The sequence below is a fragment of the Cibotium barometz genome, chromosome 30 (assembly GCF_041138505.1).
Source record: "Cibotium barometz isolate CiBa-2024 chromosome 30, ASM4113850v1, whole genome shotgun sequence".
NCBI classification, from domain to species: domain Eukaryota; kingdom Viridiplantae; phylum Streptophyta; class Polypodiopsida; order Cyatheales; family Cibotiaceae; genus Cibotium; species Cibotium barometz.
The window spans coordinates 11,183,242-11,209,488 of record NC_141075.1 but is presented as its reverse complement, the minus strand read 5'-3'; positions in this window follow the sequence as shown (position 1 = coordinate 11,209,488).

Below are 26,247 nucleotides of genomic sequence, written 5' to 3'. Positions count from 1 at the left end.
TTATAAGTGATTATATTGTCAATTACTATGAGCTACGAACTACGAACTTTTATATGGAGCTGTTGGTTGATCTTGTTGATCTTCAATGGAGATTCTATCTTGATTATATTGTCAATTACTATGAGCTACGAACTATCGAAAAGGCCCCCACTGAGGGACAGGTGGTGAGCGTTCTGGTTGCCAAATGATGCCATAGATACACCAATGAAGTAATGATTGGAAATTAGGATTCAATCGGATATTTTGGAGGATTATGATCAGTGACACTATGGTTTCATTAAATGATTGTTTTAAAGATAACTGAATCTGTGAAGAAGGCAATTTCATATTCGGTGTATAAGTGGTATGATTGGCATTTAATTTGCATGAATATCCAATTAGGGGGATTGAGAACTCTTTTCCCTGGTACTCGGGACAAAACCTAACCAAATTCCTAATTGGATCTTGTCACTACAGTGGTTGGGCGGTTGGCCCATGGGACTAGATTGGACTGATGGATCCATAAAATGAGACATTATTCTGTTATAGTATGATAGATGAGACATAATTCTATTATAGTACGATAGATGAAGTAAATCTCGGATAGTAATTGTTCTATGGAAAAAGAATCAATGGCTGTGCCTCTCGATGGGGAAAAAAGCGTTGGTTTCTATGATCCAAGTGCAAGTTTCTTCATTGATCTGACAAAGAGAATCACAGGTTTGGTCGGATTAGTTTGGTCAATAATGACCCTTACTACGTTAGTGTAAAAATATCCTGGAGACATTGCCTGTGCTTTTTAGGCGAGGGAAGTTTTTTCGGGTTCGATTTTTGAAGAACCGAGGGATTAGTCTCTTGTCCTGATATCCATTGGCGAGGCCCCGACGAGTGAGGGATCCTGCCCCGCACAAGGAGTGCTACTTTTGCTACTAGCACCCCCAAATCCATTGCGCAAAGGGGGTAGGGATCTTTCAGCTGCTCGTATCACAACGAATTGACTAAAGTGGATCAACCGAGAAGCCAAAAATGTCAAACATTTACAAAGCAACAGTAAAAGGTTGGAATTGTGTGATGAAATTCATACAAATTAATATTAAGACTGAAATTCATACAAATTAATATTAAGACTGATATTCGTAAATTAGTAATTGGGTCTTCAGATGGAAGTACGGCAATTGTATGGAATCCTTGACTTGCTTGAGGCCTAGAAATGATGGAATTTACCTTATAATTCCAAGGACACTGATGACTACCCGTATATACTGAGGGTATAACTAACACTTGACCCGATGGATCAAGTTAATGGATGACAAATTGAGAACTTGCTTAACTAAAACTTCCATGGAGGAATGTTCAAACCATTTTAGACACTAGGAGGATTTTTATATCCAATAATATCTCAATTTTGGATTACCTCTCTCTAGACATTTTCTCTCTCTAGGCTAAAATAGGGTAAAAGAGAATCTTTCTTTTATTTCAAAGAGGGGAATAATTACAAGATCAGAAGGGAAGGTTCTTACGTCTATACACCTCAAAAGCTTGAGGGAGGAATCTTACATCCTACCCCACTTAAAAACATGAGATGTCCTCATCTTGTAAGGTGGAGTATGATCTCTTTCATCTTCTTCTTCTTCTTCAATCACTTCTAGCGTTACTGCCTTGGAAGTGGATGCCCGATTTGGGAACATCACTCTTTGACTTTCCCTATTCTGAGGTAGAGGTCTCGCATTACTTTGGATTAAAACTGCAGGCTGGTTAGACGGTCTACCTCTGGGATTTCTCTAATTTTGGCGAAAAGAAACCTGATTACTTTGGAAGGAAGGAGTTGGAGTCTCCAATTTTGATCCTTGATTTTTGTTAAAATGGGATTGATCATGGTGATAGACATAGATTAAGCAACATAATTAGGGTGAATTAAACCACACTAAGAACTCCATAAGAGAGAGAGAGAGAGAGAGAGAGAGATTGCACACTCAACACTCAATTCTATTGCATATCTCAAATGAGCCATACAATGATATAGGCTCTCTAGTCTTATCCCACTTTACATGTCATCATCCATGTGGCACTTCCTTTTCCACTCTTTTGGTCAACACTCCCTTTTCCACTCTTTTGGTCAACACACACACCATTCAATATTACATGTGGCATTCTTATCTTGCCACAATATCTTGCACCTCTAGGGTGATTTCCTACATACACACAACACCACAATTACATCTCTCAACACCCCCTCTTAATCAAGGTGTTCCACAACTCACCCATCATCCATCACCCATATCAATGTAGCATTGCACAAATGCAATCGCTACCTCTCAACACTCCCCCTCAATGATACATTGGAGTGTCTGTCAACCAAACATGTGTGTGCGTGTCTACCATCTTGGACACACCGTCCTTTTTGAGCCAACTCACTCACAGCGGAACCACTGATGAGTCTGATTTGAACATAGAAGTTCGGGTGGGAACCAACCCATGCGCATGCACCTCACACGTGCATCGCTCATGCACACATCACGCAACAACCATTTCGAGCTTCTAGGTGAGCTTGGGCAGGGCAACCCTCATACCATGGGTGGTTACAAAACAAATCCTCATTTTGAGCACGCAAGCTTGGGCACGGTTACCCTCATAAATGTGGGTGACATGATTTTACAAAACCCTTTTATGCACTATGCAAGGGTAGGGCACCCGTCTAAAAAAATGATCAACATCCATGGCTTTTCCTAAGCCAATATTTTTCCATTTTTTAAGGGCATAAAAGAAATGCAATTATATTTTGCATGTCTAGAACATGCCATGGTAGAGGGGTTCTCAAAAGTGCAAGTGCACCACAAAAATTTTCTAAGGTATATGCACCACAAAAGAAATCCGTAGGGCCATCCCTTGTATAGGACCATTTACACCAAAAATTTTGAGGCTAAGGGTTCAACCCTTGGGATTCTAAGATCCACAAACAAAGGATAATGCTCAACACGTCATCATCTTCTTCTACATCCAATGGTCGACCTCTTCCTATACTACCGGCCATCCAATCTGCATGGTGACTTGTATTTTACAGATTGCAAAGAATGTGCTGACTCTATGGACCCACCTGAGTCTTCTTCTTCACGCTTTATCTTTGTTCTCAGCTTCCATGGCCTTTCTCAATAGCTCTTATTCCACCTTGATCGTCTTCTTCGTATGATCAGAGAAGCCTTTTTCTATTCTCCTGCAATAGCAGCAGCTGCCCATTTGCTGCAATACCCTGCTCTTTGTCGAATCTACGCCCAATTCAAAATATCATGTAAACCTCCTTCTTGGCTACAACTTTAGCTCTGCCATTGGCTCAAATTCTCTCTCATTAATAGCCTGTTGTACCTGATATCCATCTGCTTTACTAAGCAATGATGGCTTGCTAGTGCCTCAAGTGTGCTACTGCATACAACTTATATGATTGTAAGCCTATCCTTTCCTTTACTTACACGAGCATGACTCTCCTCAGGGAGAAGGAGCAACATAGCTGCTTTGCTGTCGCCTTTTCTCATTCTGGCTTGCCCTCACGTGTCTTCCATAATCATGCTTTCTCTGATGTGATGTAGCTACTATCACTCTTCCTTGCAACCCAAGCTATTGAAGTGATACTGCTAGTCTACTCTTTATGAAGAGTTATGCTGTAACTTCGACCAAGCCATCATATCTTGGCTATAGTGAGCTCCCCATTGAGCTCTTCTTCACACATGAATGTAACTTGATTCCCTGCCTTATCAATACATAGATATCAATATGGATGTGTGGCCTACCATTGAGTCTATCACAACTTGCATGTACCTTTCCATGACAAATAGGCATCTTCAAAGGGTGCTCTTCCTAGGTTTCTCACAAGAAACCATTGGTGATATACCTTGTAAAAGCCTCCACCGAATATTGCTCATCTTTCATGAGAAAATCGACACATCCTTCCATTTGATACGCACATTCATGGGCTCCTTTTCTTGCCCACAATGCTTGCCCCTTGCTTGGACAAGCCTTTCGCCTCCACACATGCTCTTTGCCAATATGCAAGAGCCATGGGATTCACTTGTCCCATAAATCAGCAAACCTTCTTTACATTGAGTATTCTCCAATACTCATCAATACTTTAATGAGGCAAAATCCACAAAAACCAACCTTCAATGTTGCAAAAAACTGCAATTTGCACCTTCCTTGATGATGAGGCAGCTTCCAAGACTTCATCTTTGTTGAAGTGTCCATTTCAGCTTCTTTAGGCAACGCCGTAATCTCCAAATCTCCATGAGCATAATCTCTCTCGAAATGCAATACTAATGACAATGAGTGTGCTAATTTTTTCCATAATGAACTAAAAATAATGCTTAATCAAATGAACACATAACCAAGAAATCTATACATAAATATTCACCATGAACAAGAGCCCACCCAAGCTTTGATACCATGTTAACAATCCTAAAATGGGATTCATCATGGTGATAGATAGATTAAGCAACATAATTAGGGTGGATTAAACCACACTAAGAACTCCATAAGAGAGAGAGAGAGAGAGAGAGAGAGAGAGATTGCACACTCAACAATCAATTCTATTGCATATCTCAAATGAACCATACAATTCTATTGCCTTATCCCACTTTACATGTCATCATCCATGTGGCACTCCCTTTTCCACTCTTTTGGTTAACACACATACCATTCAATATTACATATGGCAGTCTTATCTTGCCACAATATCTTGCACCTCTAGGGTTCTTTCTCACATACACACAACACCACAATTACATCTCTCAACAATTTTCCCACCCTGAAAACCTTGTTCCAAAAGGTGTTGGGCAATCCATACTACAATGTCAAAATCCTTGATAGTTATAGCATTTCACCCTTCATCAAGGGTGGAACTTCTGAAGTTGAATTCCAAGGGATTGAGTTCCGGGAAAAGGACATTTCTACCATTCTAGAACTTCCCATATCCTCGGCTTGACCCTTATATCTCTTAGATGGTGGAAGGTTGGAATCACCTTCTGGAGCTAAAAACCTTTTGAAAGGTAATGGTGATGGCTTCGGCGGGACCTTGACATCAAAGGCCTTGGTGAAATCCTTCGCCATCCGCACTGCTTTGGCCATGGAAACTAGCTTGGCATTCTTCACTAGGATATTCAAAGGTTCGTTCAGTCCCCCAATGAACCTGGCCATCAGCTGTTCATCATCCAGCGGTAGGGAGTATTTGAGGAGGAGAGCGAATGCTTGGTGATATACTTCAATAGTTCTGTTCCCCTGGGTCAACTTTAAGAATTCGTTCATCTTTGTTTCCAAAAAGCCGAGAGAATAGAATCTCTTCCTTAGGTAAATTTTGAGATCATTCCATGTCTAAGTGTTTCGATCCACACAGTTTGTCTCGCAGTGGTTTCTCCATGCTACTCTGGATGTCTCTACTATCTTCAGCCTTGTAAGAGCCATTTTGCTCTTCTCATTGTACCCGGTGACAACAAAGTACTCTTCCATCGCTTCGATCCACATCTCCACAGTCTCGCCCAAGTTTACCCCTTCACCCTTGAAAGGTCCAGGCTGCGATCTATGAAGAGTTTTACAAACATCCAAGTCGAGCTCTTTCTCATCGAGTTGGGGGTTATCATTCCTACCACGACGACCTGCATCCATGATCCTATCAATACAAAAATTCTTGTTAAGTCCTTTTATTTACAATTTAAATCCGACCTTAGATCCAGCTGATTTTGGGGTTTTTTAGATTGGTCATCTCTCCACAGAATCATGGGATAAAGATCGCTTATATAGAACTCATTATCAGATAACAATTCATTCAGAACATATCATTCATATTCTTAACACAATAATGGTCCATCAGACCAAAAATTCCATCTGAACATTCCTTCATGGAAGTTTCAGTTAAACAAGTTCTCAATTTGTCATCCATTAACTTGATCCACCGGGTCAAGTGTTAACAATATCAATCTGACAGCACAATCCACTAATCTCATAGTGATTTACTGAAGTCATTATCATCATTCCAGTTACAAACATCATCACAGGGACTCGTCCCATTCATCCTCATTATGGCTTTGCTCAACTTATCGCTTTTCAACCAAAATTCAAGAATAATCATTTTTCAATCAGAATCCAAATCAACTCATCAGTTCTCAACCAGAGTTTTAAAATCATATCAACCACATTCGAATTCATCATGTGGATAGCATTTTTGCTTATAATTACAAGGTCTTAGATTTACTCGTATATACTGTCCGTAAAGAGCTGGAGTTATACCCTTGGTATATACAGGTAGTCACGGTCCTTGGAATTATAAGGTAAATACCATCATGTCTAGGCTTCAAGCAAGTCAGGGATTCCATACAATTGCAATACTTCCATCTGAAGACCCAATTACCAATTTATGAATTTTAGTCTGAATATTAATTTGTTTGAATTTCATCACACAATTCCAACCTTTTACTCTTGCTTCATAAATTTTCGACATTTTTTGCTTCTTGGTTGATCCACTTTAGTCAATTTGCTCTGATACCACCTGAAAGATCCCTGCCCCCTTCGTGCAAAACGGATTCAAGGGTGCTAGCAGTAGAAGTAGCACTCCTTGTCCGGGGCTGGATCCCTCACTTTGGACCTCGTCCACGGATATCCAGACAAGAGACTAATCGGGCCTCGTTTCCTCAAGAACCGAACCCGGAAAAACTTCCCTCGCTCTAAAAGCACAGGCAATTCCTCCATGATATTTTTACTCTAACGTAGTCAAGGTCATTACTACTCACCAAACTGATCCAACCGAACCTGTGAGTCTCTTGGTCAGATCAAGGAAGAAACTTGCACTAGGATCATAGAAACTAACTCTTTTTTTCCCATCGAGAGGTAGAGCCGTTGATTCTTTTTCCATAGAATAATTTCTATCCGGGATTTACTTCATCTATGGTACTATAACAGAATTGAGTCTCATTTTATGGATCCATCAGTCTAGCCTAACCCCATCCAGTCCCATGGGTTAGCCAACCGCCCAACCACTATAGTGATGGGATCCAATTAGGAATTTGGTCAGGGTTTGTCCCAGATACTAGGGAAAAGAGTTCCCAGGCCCCCTAGGTGGATATTTATGCAAATTTAACGCCAGTCACATCACTTACACACCCAATATGAAATTGCCTTTTTCACAGATTCAGTTATCTTTAAAACAATCATTTAATGAAACCATAGTGTCACTGATCATAATCCTCCAAAATATTTGGTTGAATCCTAATTTTGAATTATTCCTTCATCGGTGTATCTATGGCATCATTGGCAACTAGAACGCTCACCACACCTATCCCTCAGGGACCTTTTCGATAGTTCCAGCTCATAGTACCCGAAAATGTAATCACTTATAAAAATCAAGATGGAATCTCTATTGAAGATCAGCAAGATCAACTAGTAGCTCCATATAAAAGAGCCATGGACTCATCCCCGTTGAGGACCAGCAAGGTCAATCAGCCAGATCCATGCCCGGTCTCAAAAAACAAAAATATCTTCCCGGATGCACGTGTGGGTATCTTCGGCGACCCAGAGCTCGAGCACCGTATAGTCAGCACCCTCTAGGATCCTTCGCTCTGGTGACCTAGCGCTTCACTCATAGGCCGCTTCCTTGGTTCCTCATCCACCGTACCGGAAGCTCACCATTTAAATCAAACCAAGGCTGGTCAACGGACCTTGCTACGCGAGACGTCCTCCGTTGACTCTCCGTGAGCTGTTGTAACTTTATCAATTAGGTCTCCACATGAACCTAATCACAAGATGGTTAAAATGCTTCCCAGCATTCTTGACATTAAACAATCATTTAAAAATAGGTCATAAATACAGTTTCTATAACCAACTCTCGTCTTTCCACATTGTTCCACATCAATCCACATTACTTAATCCACATCCATTTTATATGTATTCCCATTCTCATCCAATCACATCATTTTCCATCTCATCGCATCTATCCTCATTTATCCTCATCAGATCTCCTCCACTCGTATATCCACCCATATTCACATCTCATCACATCACATTCATTCACATCTTATCCATTCATACACATCTTATCACATCACATTCATTCACATCTTATCCATTCATACACATCTATCTTGATTCACATCACATTACATCTCATCCATTTACTCACATCGACATCACATCCTCTCACATGCACATCCACATCCATTCTTTCACATACACATCCACATCCATTCTTCCACATACATATCCTATTTACATCTCATCACATCACATTCATTCACATCTTATCCATTCATACACATCTATCCCAAATCACATCGCATTACATCTCATCCATTTACTCACATCGACATCGCATACTCACATGCACATCCACATCCATTCTTTCACATACACATCCACATCCATACATCCACATCCATTCGTCCACATACACATCCACATTCATTCTTTCACATACACATCCACATCCATTCTTCCACATACACATCCACATCCATACATCCACATCCATTCTTCCACATACACATCCACATTCATTCTTCCACATCCATTTGTCCACATACGCATCCATATCCATACATCCACATCCATACATCCACATACACATAAACATCCATTCTTCCACATCCATTCTTCCAAATACACATCCACATCCATTCTTCCACATGTACATCCACATCCACTCTTCCACATACACATCCACATCCATTCTTCCACATACACATCTACATCCATACATCCACATACACATCCACATCCATACATCCACATCCATTCTTCCACATACACATCCACATTCATTCCTCCACGTACACATCCACATCCATACATCCACATACACATCCACTTGCACATCCATGTACTTCCCATCTCACCCTTTCACATATCCTCTCATCTCATTATTCACATCCACATCCATTTAATTACATCACATCGTATTTTCATCTTATCACATTCATTCACATCCTATCACATCTTATCACATTCATTCACATCCTATCGCATCCCATACAAATCTTATCACATCCATTCGCATGCTATTCCCATTTAATAGCTTTTTCTAGTTTGATACCGATAATGGAACTTTTTCTAAATTTCTACCAATTGTTTGGCCTAATCAAAGGTTCTTTTTCTCGACGACTATTTTCATATTCCTTCTGAATTCCTCAATTGAATTATATTCAATATTTCTCTTTTGAATTAAAAGAATTCATGGGACTTATAGAAATCAAATCTACCCATATTTCCACTTTTGGTAAATAATCATAAATTGAATTATACTAAAATTTTCTCTTCTTCCCATTTAATTTCTCGGATCTCAAATACCATGGGAATTCCTCTTTTTGCATTTGATTATTTGCATTCCAATGTCATGGGAATTCTTTTTTTTCTGTCAATTATTTCTCATAAAATAAATTCTTCTAAAATAAAATATTCATTATTTCAATATGCTAGGAATTTCTCTTTTCCTATCTAAATGATAGAATTCCAAATGTCATAGGAATTTCTCTTTTAAAATTTATATATTTCTCATAGATAAAATAAAATTATCTAAAATTCATCTTTGAATTTAAATGAATTATCCAATAGTTCCAATATGCTAGGAATTTCTCTTTTCCCATCTCAATGATGGAATTCCAAATGTCATGGGAATTTCTCTTTTAACATTTAAATATTTCTTATAGATAAAATAAATTTATCTAAATTTTCTCTTTGAATTTAATTAAAATAATCATTAATTTCAATATGCTAGGAATTTCTCTTTTCCCATCTCAATGATGGAATTTCAAATGTCATCGGAATTCCTCTTTTAACATAAAAAATGAATTACTAGAAATTTCTCTTTTGCTAATTACTATTTATACATAAACATAAAAATCTAATTTTCCATGATTATAATGAGAATCATTCAATTAATCTAGGATGATTAATCCTAGAATATGGTAGGAAGTCCTCTTTTCATAATATAAATGAAAATAATTTATGTGTTTATTTTCAAAAAAATTGGCATAGCTCCGCTGCTATTACTGATAATTCTCAAAAAAATTGAAAGAATAAAGTTTAGTATTATTCATGTGACTAGAATAACCACTAATTGGATCATTATCCAATTATGGATTGATTCTTAATTTTACCATAAATTAAATAGCATAAAAATATTAAAAGCCATTATTTTGGCCTCCAATTAGACAAGCATAGAAATTACTTTTAAATTAGAGAAATGCTTCATGAGAAGCTTCATTTGAATTGAGAATAGGTCATAGGATGACCATTCTTTGGGGGAGAGAGAGAAATGCTAAAAAACTATTATAATTTAAGCATAAATGAAAATTTATGTATTTCTTCATTACAATACATTAAAGAACTTCAATAGTATTCAAAAGCCATTCAAATTGATGCTTCTCAAGCTTGAGAGGGGTTGAGAAGATAACCATTTGGAGATTTAAGAAAAAGAAGACAATAATCCACACTTTACCTCCTAAATTACTTGATTCTTTGATCACAGTAGAGGCACCCAACCAATCAATTGGTTTGGTATGTTGTTGGAGTCACCAAGGAAGATTGAAGAGAGAGAGAAGCTCCAATCTCTTCAATATGTAGAGGATAATAGAAAATATCATTATTTCAGTATAATACTAGCATGGTATGGTCCTCGTATTTTTTTACAAAGGACTAAGGATCTTTTTATAGGTGAGGGAGGCCTCTAACCAAGTCCAACTAATTTCTAGAATTTTCCAGGTTCAGTTTGGTTTGATCCAGGAGAGAGGAGATAAAAATATCATAATATTTTAGAGTTTAAAACTCCACCACAAAAGTGAAATAGGTGCCTCCTTTAAGAGCTCCCTTCTCCTTAATATTTTAGAGTTTAAAACTCCACCACAAAAGTGAAATAGGCGCCTCCTTTAAGAGCTCCCTTCTCCTTACCAAGGTGTCAAAATTGAATCATTATACCCAAAATATATTATTTTTTCAGTAATACTCATAGTTTTTAACTAATAAACCTTGTCCTTAGTCAACTCTTCATCTTATGTGAGCATTTACTCATTTTTGGGAGTTTTTCTTTTATAAATTGGATTTATCTCCTCCCCACACTTGGATTGATCCAATTGGTCCCATAATAGGAACCTTAATTGGACCATAATCCAAAAATTTCTGAAAATCTAGACCCTTAGGCTAAGTTCCTTTATACTTCTTTTCAAATAATTCCAATTGCACATTGGAAAGTGCTTTTTGAATTTCTATTTCAAAGGAAACCATTTTAGGATTTTTATATCCAAAAATATCTCAATTTTGGATTATCTCTCTCTAGGCATTTTCTCTCTCTAGGGTAAAATAGGATAAAACAGAATCTTTCTTTTATTTCAAAGAGGGGAATAATTACAAGATGAGAAGGGGAGATTCTGACACCTTTACACCTCAAAAGGTGGAGGGAGGAATCTTACATCCTACCCCACTTTAAAACACGAGATATCCTCATCTTATAGGTGGAGTATGATCTCTTTCATCTTCTTCTTCTTCTTCAATCACTTCTAGCGTTATTGCCTTGAAAGTGGACGATTGATTTGGGAACATCACTCTTTGACTTCCCCTATTCTTAGGCGGAGGTCTCGCATTACTTTGGATTGAAACTGCGGGTTGGTTAGACGGTCTACCTCTGGGATTTCTCTGATTTTGGCAGAAAGAAACCTGATTACTCTGGAAGGAAGGATCTGGAGTCTCGAAACTTGATCCTTGATTTCCCCGCCTTGAAAACCTTGTTCTAAAAGGTGTTGGGCAATCCATACTACGATGTCCAAATCCTTGACAGTTATAGCATTTCACTCCCTTGTTCAAGGGTGGAACTTGACAGTTATAGCATTTCACTCCCTTGTTCAAGGGTGGAACTTATAAAGTTGAATTCCAAGGGATTGAGTTCCGGAAAAAGGACAATTCTACCATTCTAGAACTTCCCATATCCTGGGGGCTTGACCCTTATATCTCTTAGACAGTGGAAGGTTGGAATCATCTTCTCGAGCTAAAAACCTTTTGAAAGGTGATGGTGCTGGCTTCGGCACGACCTTGACATTAAAGGCCTTGGCAAAATCCTTCGCCATCTGCACTGCTTCGGCCATGGAAATTGGCTTGGCATTATTCACTAGGATATTCAAAGGTTCGTTCAGTCCCCGAATGAACCCAGCCATCAGTTGTTCTTTCTTCATCGAGCGGTGGCGAGTATTTGAAGGAGAGCAAACTCTTGGTGATATACTTCAATAGTTCTGCTCCCATGGGTTAACTCTAAGAATTTGTTCATCTTTGTTTCCAAAAAGCCGCGAGGACAAAATCTCTTCCTTAGGTAAATTTTGAGATCATTCCATGTCTAAGTGTTTCGATCCACATGGTTTGTCTCGCAGTGGTTTCTCCATGTTACTCTAGCTGTTTCTACTATCTTCAGCCTTGCAAGAGCCATTTTGCTCTTCTCATTGTACCCAGTGACATCGAAGTACTCTTCCATTTCTTCTATTATCCACTTCTCCACTGTCTCACCCAAGTTTTCCACTTCACCCTTGAAAGGTCCAAGCTGCGATCTATGAAGAGTTTTACAAACACACGAGTTGGGAGTTATCATTCCTACCACGACGACCTCGATCCATGATCCTATCAATACAAAAGTTCTTGTTACGTCCTTTTATTTATAATTCAAATCCGACTTTAGATCCAGCTGATTCTGGGGTTCTTTAGATTGGTCAGCTCTCCACAGAATCATGGGATAAAGATCCCTATATAGAACTCATTATCAGTTAACAATTCATTCACAACATATCACTCATATTCTTAACACAATAACCAAAAATTCCTACCATATTCTAGCATTAATCATCCTAGATTAATTGAATGATTCTCATTATAATCATGGAAAATATGATTTTTATGTTTATGCGTAAATAGTAATTAGCAAAAGAGAAATTTCTAGTAATTCATTTTTAATGTTAAAAGAGGAATTCCTATGACATTTGGAATTCCATCATTGAGATGGGAAAAGAGAAATTCCTAGCATATTGAAATTAATGAGTATTTTAAATAAATTAAAAGAGAAAATTTAGATAAATTTATTTTATCTATAAGAAATATTTAAATGTTAAAAGAGGAATTCCTATGACATTTGGAATTCCATCATTGAGATGGAAAAAGAGAAATTCCTAGCATATTGGAATTATTGGATAATTCATTTAAATTCAAAGATGAATTTCAGATAAATTTATTTTATCTATGAGAAATATTTAAATGTTAAAAGAGGAATTCCTATGATATTTGGAAATCCATCATTTAGATGGGAAAAGAGAAATTTGTAGCATATTGAAATAATGGATATTTTATTTTAGATGAATTTATTTTATGAGAAATAATTGACGAAAAAAGAGGAATTCCTATGACATTGGAATGCAAATAATCAAATACAAAAAGAGGAATTCCCATGGTATTTGAGATCCAAGAAATTAAATGGGAAGAAGAGAAAATTTTAGTATAATTCAATGTATGATTATTTACCAAAAGTGGAAATATGGATAGAATTAATTTCTACAAATCCCGTGAATTCTTTTATTCAAAAGAGGAATATTGAATATAAATTAATTGAGGAATTGAGAAGGAATATGGAAATAGTTGTCGAGAAAAAGAACCTTTGATTAGGCCAAACAATTGGTAGAAATTTAGAAAAAGTTCCATTATTGGTATCAAACTAGAAAAAGCTATTAAATGGGAATAACATGTGAATGGATGTGATAATATGTGTATGGGATGTGGTAGGATGTGAATGAATGTGATAAGATGAAAATAAGATGTGATAAGATGTGATGTAATGAAATGGATGTGGATGTGAACAATGAGATGAGAGGATATGTGAAAGGGTGAGATGGGAAGTACATGGATGTGGAAATGGATGTGTATGTGGAAGAATGGATGTGGATGTACATGTGGAAGAATGGATGTGGATGTATGGATGTGCATGTGTATGTGGAAGAATGGATGTGGATGTATGGATGTGGATGTGTATGTGGATGTATGGATGTGGATGTATATGTGGAAGAATAAATGTGGATGTGTATGTGGAAGAATGCATGTGGATGTGTATCTGAATGTATGGATGTGGATGTGTATGTGGAAGAATGTATGTGGATGTGTATGTGGAAGAATGAATGTGGATGTGTATGTGGAAGAATGGATGTGGATGTGTATGATATGCATGTGAGAGGATGTGATGTCGATGTGAGTAAATGGATGAGATGTGAATCGAGATAGATGTGTATGAATGGATAAGATGTGAATGAATGTGATGTGATGAGATGTGAATATGGGTAGATACGAGTGGATGAGATCTGAATGTGATGTGATGAGATGTGAATATGGGTAGATGCAAGTGGATGAGATCTGATGAGGATAAATGAGGAAAGATGCGATGAGATGGAAAATGATGTGATTGGATGAGAATGGGAATACATATGAAATGAATGTGATTGGATGAGAATGGGAATAAATATGAAATGGATGTGGATTAAGTAATGTGGATTGATATGAAACAATGTGGAAAGACAAGAGTTCGTTATAGAAACTGTATTATGACCTATTTTTATGTCAACAATGCTGGGAAAGCATTTTGACCATCTTGTGATTAGGATCGTGGAGACCTAACTCATAAAGTTGCAACAGCTGACGGAGAGTCAACGGAGGACGTCTCGCGTAGCAAGGTCGACCAAGGTCTTGATCAGCCTCGGTTCGATTTAAATGGTGAGCTTCCGGTACGATGGATGAGGGACCAAGAAAGTGGCCTATGAGTGAAGCACTAGGTCACCTGCGAAGGATCCTAGAGGGTGCTGACCATACGGTGCTCGGGCTCTGGGGTCGCCGAAGATACCCACACATGCGTCGGGGAAGATATTGGAACAAGGAGTAAGAGTTGTTTTCTGAAACCGGGTATGGATCTGGCTGATTGACCTTGCTAGTCCTCAAACGGATGAGTCCATGGCTCTTTTATATGGAGCTGTTGGTTGATCTTGCTGATCTTCAACAGAGATTCCATCTTGATTTTTATAAGTGATTATATTGTGGAGTACTATGAGCTAGGAACTATCAAAAAGGCCCTTGGTGGTGAGCGTTCTGGTTGCCAATGATGCCAAAGGTACACCGATGAAGGAATGATTGAAAATCAGGATTCATTCTGATATTTTGGAGGATTATGATGAGTGACACTATGGCTTCATTAAATGATTGCTTTAAAGATAACTGAATGTGTGAAAAATGCAATTTCATATTGGGTGTGTAAGTGGTGTGATTGGAGTTAAATTTGCATGAATATCTGGCTAGGGGACCTAGGAACTCTTTTTCCTAGGACCCGGGACAAAACCTAACCAAATTCCTAATTGGATCCTATCACTACAAAGGTTGGGCGGTTTGCTAACCCATGGGATTCGATGGGGTTAGGCTAACCCATGGGACTTGGCTGGTGTTAAAACCCTAAGATCTCTCTAGATAGTTGTTATGCATAAACATGCATAAATCAGGCATAAACTTAACCACCCAACCACCCCCGAGCCCAAGGGATGCACACATGAATTATAAATGAAATACATCATACCTCTACCTTGATGTCCCATACCATCAAGAGGTATAACTCCAATCCAATAGCATGTAGCTATAGTATGAAATGGTAGATGAGTAGATATGGACCTCTACACAAGAGACCATAGCATAAGCCTCCAAGCCCCAAGCCTCCCTTGAGTGAGCCCCATGCCCCTATTATATAGGAGGGCCCTTAAGTGACTCTTGACTTTCCATTTCCCATGTGTGACCCTTGAATGCCTGACCCTAAACTTAACCCTTAAGGTTAGTCCTAACCTATGCTTCACTAGAGCTTGTTCCCATGCTCTCATGCTCACAAGCCTAATGTGGATTATCCTCCTAATATATGCACACATAATGTGCATATAACATAGCACACATAATGTACATATAACATACTTCCCCTCTCTCAAAACATTGCACTCTTGCAATGAAAAGAAGGAGAACTGCACTGAACAATATCAACTGACTCCCAAGTCGAATCCTCTATTTTCCTATCTTTCCACCTAATTTTAACCTCAAGGATTAGTCAACTAGAAATTTTCCTATTCCTAAATTCAAGTACCTTACCAGGTTCATGTGGAACATAGGATAAATCTTCAACTTCAACGAGTTCTTGAGAAGTAATTGTGTTATCCTCACCTCTAATCTATTGATATGAAAGACTGGATAAACTCTAACATGTGGAGGTAGTTTTAAGTTCAAACGCAACTGTGCCAAATCCGATGTATAACTCAAAAATGGACCACAATATCTTGGAGATAAATTCGAGCATTTTTCTATTGACAAAGTCTGAGAATCTTTAAGAACATTAAAATAAACCAACGCTCTTGGTTCAAAAGACCGAGATGAGCATCCCCTATTAGCATAAAACCATGCCCTATCTTGAGTACTCCTGATAGAATCCCGAGCTTCGGTCAGCATTTTCTATATATCTCGCAAGAAATCCCTCAATGCATCAAGCTCGATGTCCTTAAGACCGACATCAATAGGTGCCCTAGGTTGATACCCATACATAAGTATGGGTATCAACCTGGGGCATATCTTGCAAGAAATCCCTCGATGCATCAAGCTCGATGTCCTTAAGACCGACATCAATAGGTGCCCTAGGTTGATACGCATGCATAAGTATGCACGGACTAAAACCAATAGCCATATATTTAAAACTATTATAGGCAAATTCCATCATTGGACAATATTTTTTCCAATATGATGATTTTCTAGAGACATATGCATGAAGCATATACTCCACAATCTGATTCATATGCTCTATTTGACTGCGGATGATCAGAGCAATTCACATTCAAAGTAACTTCCTCGTTGTAAACCATTCGGAATAAAGTAGGAAAAACATGGCATTATAACAGCAAAAACCAAGGATTCATCGGCGCCCCGACATACCCACATCTGCATATGGAATAATCGACGTCCCGAGTTACCCATATCAACATAGAGAGTCATCAGTGTCTCCAAGTGACATATGTCCATCCGTAAACAATTAGGTTGACTACCTAAAGTACGGAACTAGAGAAAGAAATGCCAACAAAGAAAGAATCCAAATTTCCTTATCCGAACACAACAAGATAAACTTGTTTGAACTCTAAAGAAAGAGATTTCAACAAGTGAAAATGCCAACTAGATTACCCTCATCGAAACATGCAAGCTATAGATAAAAGAAGTTTATCTAGAGAATGCCCATAACTTCTAGTGAATTTAGAAAATGAGATTGTCTTTGAATGTTGAGGTCAACATGCTAAGTGATGTAAGCAAAGCAACAATCTTGAGCCCAAATTATCCCATAAGATAATATATGTGAGGGATCACTAGCGTCCCATACCACCATGATATAACTACCCAAAACACAATAAAGTTAGGGTAGAAAAATAACTCACCTAGATGGAGTATGTACAAGAGTACAAGAAATATACTTCAAAATTATGTGCAAAAAAGGAAGGCAAATGCTACCTTCAAAGCACATGTAATTATTCAAAAGATCAAAAGATCCTTATAAAACAATGGATAAAAGCATAGAAGCTCCTCCAATCCATAAAGACCATAGTTGATCATAAAAATCAATGCATACCATCTAACGGACATTAATCATGCCAAAAAAAGCATTAAAATTGATGGCCAACTCATCAATTCAGAGTATATGAACATTGTGTCATTCAAGCAAAACTCCAAAGTAAGCAAGTGAAACACATGTGTGTAGCACTCAATAAAAAACCCCTAGACACAAGTGATCTAGGCAGAACCTGATGAGTCCATATAAAACTTGGAAAACATCCAATAAAAATCCACCAAAACAAACCGATCAACTAATCCATGATAGAATTTGTCTTAGTAGGCTTAAGAAATTAAGCACAATCCACACTTAAATAAGTGCAAAATAAATTATCATGGAAAAGTGTCAAAGGTGAAACACACTTTGAACGCAAATTATAGCCAAAGAAATTAAGGAACATGTCTCAAAAGAATGGCTAAACAATGGTAAAAAATCATGAATACATCATTTAGAATTTATCCAAACATAAATATCCATTAATATGAGGTATAATCATATTAATAATATGCAAATAACTCGCATCAGCCACCACGAGAAAACATACTTCAACATTAAATAACCCTCGAAAATATTAAATTCTCCAGAAAAAGAATTATCATGATTTTTTCCTGATTTTTTCCTAATTTTCTAGGGCCTCAAAATATAATAATTTTGAATTCCACCAAACCTATCTTATGGCATTCCAAACCTATATTTTTCTAGAATATTTTTAGCAGTTTATTTTGCTAAAATACCATTGATATTTTAAAAATATCAAATTTTTAGGATTTCTAAAAATAATTTCTAGAATATTTTAATTTCTCCTGAGAATCCCATCGTTCACCAAAATTTCCAATACCGCAACAATTCTCAAATCCAATGAAAATTTTTAATTTTAATAGATTTTTTAATTTTTTTGGGTCAAAAAATATATATTTTAAAGGAATTTGAATGGTCACAGGCGCCCGAATGGACACACCACATGCCAAACACCAACCCCACATTTTTCCAAAATTTAAAATAACCTTTGTCTAATTTTTCACTGATTTTCAAGATTTTTTCGAAAATTTTAAATTACCCCAAACACATTTTAGAATACGAATGGTCAAAAAATTTCCAAATTCCAAAGGTTTTCCCGGAATATGGAAAGCCAAAAGGTTTTTGGGAAAACAAAAAGACAAAAAATCGGAATGTGAAAGGTCAAAAGTTTCCAGAATACGGAAGGTCAAAAGTTTTTCCAGAATTCATAAAGCCAAAAGGTTTCGGGAAAATAGAAAGCCAAAAGTTTTCTAGAAGATGAAAAGCCAAAAAGTTTCAAGAAGAAATTTCCAAAAAAATTTCAGAGATTTTTTCGTCAAATCCCATAATTTCTCACTATTTTCCAAGTATTTTTCAAGCTTTTTGTTGAAATATTATCAAAAGTTTTTTTTCAATAAAAAACACATTTTAAAAAAATAAAAAAATAAAAAGCTTTTATTAGCTTATATGGATTCTGATTTTTTTAAGGGGGGGCGATTTTGCGCAAGGAAGGAGAGAGGGAGGGAGTAAAAAAAACTCCCTCCTCTCCTCCTTCTCCCCTCTTTTCTCTCCTTCTTCTCCCTTCCATTCTCTTTCCTCCCCTCTCTCTCTATTTACAGGGGATTATCTTTAATCATTAATTAACATTTAGTATGTTAAAAAAAACCCTTTTAAGAGAAATTCTCACGAAAAAAAGAAGAAAAAATTAGAATTGAGAGGCGAAGAGGACCCCACGCACACGGGAGAGCATTTCATGCATCAACATACTGTCCCCTATGGCATTTCAGTAGAAAATTGACAAAAATTTGATCGCATATCCGTGGAAAAATCCGCAAAAATGTATAAAAATATATATTTTTAATCATAAAAATACTCAAAAAATTCCTAAAAAACTAGGAAAAAATCTCTAAAAGTTCTAGAAATTTAGGGAATCCACACTATCAAAAATATCCATCATAAAATATGTGGTATTTTTGTAAAATATTCCATTAATGCTTATTTTAAACCATAAAAAATAGAAAAAAATAGCATTAAACTCACGGAATTCCCTCGCAACGTCGATTCCTCCATTGAATTTTAGTTACACACATTCCAATTGCCATATCAACAACCCACATGAAATTCATCAACACAAATCAACAAAATAACATTTTTTACTAGTAAATATTAAAATTTACTAAAAAAATCAACAACAACTAAATAGAGATTGCTCTGATACCACTATTAAAACCCTAAGATCTCTCTAGATAATTGTTATGCATAAACATGCATAAATCACGCAAAAACTTAACCATCCAACTACCTCTGCCGAGCCTCAAGGGATGCACACATGAATTATAAATGAAATACATCATACCTCTACCTTGATGTCCCATACCATTAAGAGGTATAACTCCAATCCAATAGCATGTAGCTATAGTGTGAAATGGTAGATGAGTAGATATGGACCTCTACACAAGAGACCATAGCATAAGCCTCTAAGCCCCCTCCCTTGAGTGAGCCCCATGCCTCTATTATATAGGAGGGCCCTTAAATGACTCTTGACTTTCCATTTCCCATGTGTGACCCTTGGATGCCAGACCCTAACCTTAACCCTTAAAGTTAGTCCTTACCCATGCTCCACTAGAGCTTGTTCCCATGCTCTCATGCTTACAAGCCTAATGTGGGTTAGCCTCCTAGTATATGCACACATAATGTGGGTTAGCCTCCTAGTATATGCACACATAATGTGCATAAAACATAGCACACATAATGTACATATAACAGCTGGACTGATGGATCCGTAAAATGAGACTCAATTCGGTTATAGTACGATAGATGAAGTAAATCTCGAAGAGTTAATTGTTCTATGGAAAAAGAATCAACGGCTGTGCCTCTCGATGAGAAAAAAAGCGTTGGTTTCTATGATCCAAGTGCAAGTTTCTTCCATGATCTGACCAAGTGACTCACAGGTTTCGTCAGATCAATTTGGTCAGTAATGACCCTGTACTACGTTAGAGTAAAAATATCCTGGAGGAATCGCCCGTGCTTTCTGGGTGAGGGAAGATTTTCCGGGTTTGATTTTTGAAGAATCGAGGGATTAGTCTCTTGTCCCGATATCCGTGGGGTGGCCGAGGCCCCGAGTGAGGGATCTTGCCTCACACAAGGAGTGCTACTTCTGCTGCTAGCACCCTCGAATCCGTTGCACGGAGGGGGCAGGGATCTTTTAGCTGGTATCAGAGCGAATTGACTAAAGTGGATCAATCGAGAAGCCAAAAATGTCAAAAATTTATGAAGCAACAGTAAAAGGTTAAAATTGTGTGATGAAATTCATACAAATTATTATTCAAACTAAAATTCGTAAAATGGTAATTGGGTCTTCAGATGGAAGTACCGCAATTGTATGGAATCCCTGACTTGCTTGAGGCTTAGACATGATGGTATTTACCTTATAATTCTAAGGACCATGACTACCCGTATATACTGAGGGTAAAACTGCGGCTCTTTAGTGGCAGTATATACGAGTAAATCTAAGACCTTAAAATTATAAAAAAAAATGCTATCCAGATGATGAATTCAAATGTGGTTGATATGATTTTAAAACTCTATGAGAATCGGATGAGTTGATTTGGATTCTCATTGAAAAATGATTATTCTTGATGAAAAGAGATAAGTTGAGCAAAGCCACAATGAGGATGAATGGGATGAGTCCCTGTGATGATGTTTGTAACTGGAATGATGATAATGACTTCAGCAAATCACTATGAGATTAGTGGATTATGGTGTCAGATTGCTACTGTTAACACTTGACCCAGTGGATCAAGTTAATGGATGACAAATTGAGAACTTGACCCGGTGGATCAAGTGAATGGATGACAAATTGAGAACTTGCTTAACTGAAACTTCCATGGAGGAATGTTCAGATGGAATTTTTAGTCTGATGGACCATTATTGTGTTAAGAATATGAATGATATGTGCTAAATGAATTGTTATTTGATAATGAGTTCTATATAAGGGATCTTTATTCCATGATTTTGTGGAGAGCTGACCAATCTAAAGAACCCCAAAATTAGCTAGATCTAAAGTCAGATTTGAATTGTAAAAAAAAAGACTTAACAAGAATTTTCGTATTAATAGGATCATGGATCGAGGTCGTCGTGGGTAGTAAGAATGATAACCCCTAACTCGATGAGGAAGAGCTCGACTTGGATGTTCGTAAAACTCTTCATAGATTGCAACTTGGACCTTTCAAGGGTGAAGGGAAAAACTTGGGCGAGACTGTGGAGAAGTGGATCGAAGCAATGGAAGAGTACTTCGATGTCACCGGGTACAGTGAGAAGAGCAAAATGGCTCTTGCAAGGCTGAAGATAGTAGAAGCAGCTAGAGTAGCATGGAGAAACCATTGTGAGACAAACCATGTGGATCAAAATACTCAGACATGGAATAATCTCAAAATTTACCTAAGGAAGAGATTCTGTCCTCTCGGCTTTTTGGAAACAAAGATGAATGAATTCTTAGAGTTAACCCAGGGGAGCAGAACTATTGAAGTATATCACCAAGCGTTCGCTCTCCTCCTCAAGTACTCACCACCATTGGATGAAGAGAAACTGATGGCCAGGTTCATTCGAGGGGACTGAAGGAACCTTTGAATATCCTAGTGAAGAATGCCAAGCCAGTTTCCATGGCCGAAGCAATGCGAATGGCAAAGGATTTCGCCAAGGCCTTTGATGTCAAGGTCCCGCCGAAGCTAGCACCATTACCTTTCAGGTTTTTAGCTCTAGAAGGTGATTCCAACCTTCCACCATCTAAGAGATATAAGGGTCAAGCCCAAGATATGGGAAGTTCCAGAATGGTAGAAATGTCCTTTTCTCTCGGAACTCAATCCCTTGGAATTCTGGAGAAGGGAACCCTACTATGATTCTCCCTTATATTCAAGGATGAATGGAAGTGGTAAAACTCTGAAGGCCTCCCATCACCTTGATTGAAGGGGGGAATGGAACCACTACTATTCTCATGGACTTCCATAAACCTAAAGGGGAGAATGACAGTGGTGCCATTCTGAAGGCCCCCCATCCGATCACTTTGAAGCATTGCATGGCACCACTACCATTCTCCCTTACATTAAACGAAGAATGGTAGTGGTGCCATTCTCAAGGCCTCCCATCACCTTGAAGGGGGGAATGGCACCACTACCATTCTCCCTTATATTTAAGGAATAATGGTAGCGATGCCATTCTCAAAGCCTGCCTGAAGGGGGGAATGGCACCACTGCCATTCTCCCTTATATTTAAGGAATAATGGTAGCGATGCCATTCCCAAAGCCTGCCATTCTCCCTTATATTTAAGGAATAATGGTAGCGATGCCATTCTCAAAGCCTGCCATCAGCTTGAAGGGGAGAATGGCACCGCTGCCATTCACACGGCCTTCCATCACCTAAAAGGGGAGAATGGCACTAGTTCCATTCTTAAGGCCTCCAATTCCATCATCTTGAAGGGAAGAATGGTGCCACTGCCATTCTCCCTTACATTCATGGAAAAATGGTAGTGGGTGGCATTCTCAAGGCTTCTCGACACCTTGAAGGGGAGAATGGTGCCACTGCCATTCTCCCCATTCGTTCAAAGAGGAATGGCACTAGTTCCATTATCAAGGCATCCCATCACCTTAAAGGGGAGGAATGGCACCACTCCCTACCTCTCTTACATTCAATAAATAATGGTATTGGTTTCATTCTCAAGCATCCCATCATTTTGATTGAAGGGGAGAATCCATTATTAGGGCCACCTATCATGCTAAAGGGGAGAATGGTACCATGACTATTCTAAAGATCTCCCATCCCATCACCTTGAAGGGGATAATGGCACAACTACAATTGTCCCTTACGTTCATTAAAAAATGGCAGTAGTGCCATTCTCAAGGCCTCTAATCCACTTGAAGAGGACAATGCCACCCCTGCCTTTCTCAAGGCCTCTAATCCACTTGAAGAGGACAATGCCACCCCTGCCTTTCTCAAGGCCTCTCATCCACTTGAAGAGGACAATGCCACCCTTGCCTTTCTCAAGGCCTCTCATTCACTTGAAGAGGACAATGCCACCCCTTCCATTCTCTTCTATATTCAAGGAATAATGGTAGTGGTCCATTCTCAAGGGCACCCATCCCATCACCTTGAAGGGGAGAATGGCACCACTGCCATGCAGACTTACATTAAAGGAAGAATGGCAAGTAGTCCCATTCAGACTACATTCAAAAGGAATAATGGGAGTGATACAAATCTCAAAGACTCCACCAACTTGATTGAAGGGGAGAATAGCACCATTGCCATTCTCAGGGCCTTCCATCACATGAAAGGGGAGAATGGCACCACTATGATTCTCAAGGCCTCCCATTCCACCACTATGATTCTCAAGGCCTCCCATTCCATCATCTTGAGAATAGAATGGCATCACTTCCATTCCCCATTACATTCAAGGAATAATGGAAGTGGATGCCATTCTCAAGGGGGCCCTCCCATCACCTTGATTAAAGGGGAGAATGGCACCACCGCCATTCTCCCCTTTCGGTCAAGGAAGATGGCACTGGTGCCACTATAAAAGCCTCCCATCATCTTCAAGGGGGGAATGGCACCACTACCATTCTCCCTTTCTTACATTGAAGTAGGAATGAGAATGGTGCCATTCTCCCTTACATTCTAGGAAGAATGCAATGGTGCCATTGTCAAGGCCTCCTATCACTTCATGGGGAGAATGGAATTGGTGCCACCCATTGAAGGGGAGAATGGCACAACTGCCATTGTCCCTTAAATTCAAGGCAAGATGGAATTGGTGTCATTCCCCCTTACATTCAAGGAAGAATGGGAGTGATTATATTCTTAAAGCCTCCCATCAACTTGATTGAAGGGGAGTATGGAAACACTGCCATTCTCAGGGCCTTCCGTCACTTGAAAGGGGAGAATGGCACCACTGCTGTTCTCAAGGCCTACAATCCCATCATCTTAAGGGGTAGAATGGCACCACTGCCGTTCTCAAGGCCTACAATCCCATCATCTTAAGGGGTAGAATGGTAGCACTACCATTCCCGCTTATATTCAAGGAAGAATGGCAATAGCTGCCATTCTCAAGGCCTCCCATCACCTTGATTGAAGGGGTGAATGGCACCACCACTATTCTCACCTTTTGTTTAAGGAAGAATGATAGCGGTGCCATTCTCAAGGCCTCCAATCACCTTCAAGGGGGGGAATGGCACCACTCCCATTCTCGCTTACATTTAAGGAAGAATGCTCGTGGTTCCATTCTCCCTTAAATTCTAGGAAGAATGTTAGTGAAGAATGGCAGTGGCTCGCATTCTGAAGGCCACCCATCATCCTCATGCGTAGAATGAAACCATTGCCATTCTCCCTTATATTCATGGAAGAATGGAGGTGGTTCCATTCTTAAGGCCTTCCATCACCTTGAAGTGTAGAATGGACGTGGTTCCATTCTTAAGGCCTTCCATCACCTTGAAGTGTAGAATGGCACCATTTCCATTCTCCCCTATTTTCAAGGAAGAATGGTAGTGGTGCCATTACCAAGGCCTCCCATCACCTTGATTGAAAGATAGAATGGCACTATTGCCATTCTCAAGGCCTTCTATCCTTTCATTTTTAAGGGTACAATGGCATCACACTGGCATTCTCCCGTACATTCAAGGAATAATGGCAGTGTCTACCATTCTCAAGTCCTCCCATAACCTTGAAGGGGAGAATGGCACGACTGTTATTCTCCCCTTTCATTCAAGGAAGCTAGTGCCATTATCAAAGCCTCTTGTGTCAACTTCATGGAGAGAATGAAACCATTGACATTCTCCCTTACATTCAAGGAGGACTAGTAGTGGTGCCATTCTTAAGGCCTCCCATCACCTTGAAGTGAAAAAGGGCACCACTACCATTCTCTCTAATACTGAAGGATGAATTATCAAGGCCTCCCATCACCTTGATTGAAGGGGGGAATGGAACCTTTGCCATTCTTAGGGACTCCCACAGCCTAAAGGGGAGAATGGTAGTGGTGCCATTCTCAAGGTCTCCCATCCGATCACCTTGAAGCGGTTAATGGCACCACTACCATTCTCCCATCCGATCACCTTAAAGCGGTTAATGGCACCACTACCATTCTCCCATCCGATCACCTTAAAGCGGTTAATGGCACCACTCTCAATACCATTCTCCCTTACATTCTCCCTTATCACCACTACCATTCTCCCTTACATTCTCCCATCCAATCACCTTAAAGTGGTTAATATCACCACTACCATTCTCCCTTACATTCTCCCATCTGATCACCTTAAAGCGGTTAATGGAACCACTCTCAATACCATTCTCCCTTACATTCTCCCATCCGATCACCTTAAAGCGGTGGCACCACTCTCAATACCATTCTCCCTTATCACCACTACCATTCTCCCTTACATTAAAGGAAGAATGGTAGTGGTGCCATTCTCAAGGCCTCCCATATCCTTGAAGGGGGGAATGGCACCACTGCCATTCTCACTTATATTTAAGGAAGAATGGCAATGATGATATTCTCAAAGCCTGCCACCACCTTGATTGAAGGGGAGATTGGCACCTCTTCCATTGAAAGGGCCTTCCATCACCTGAAAGGGGAGAATGGCACG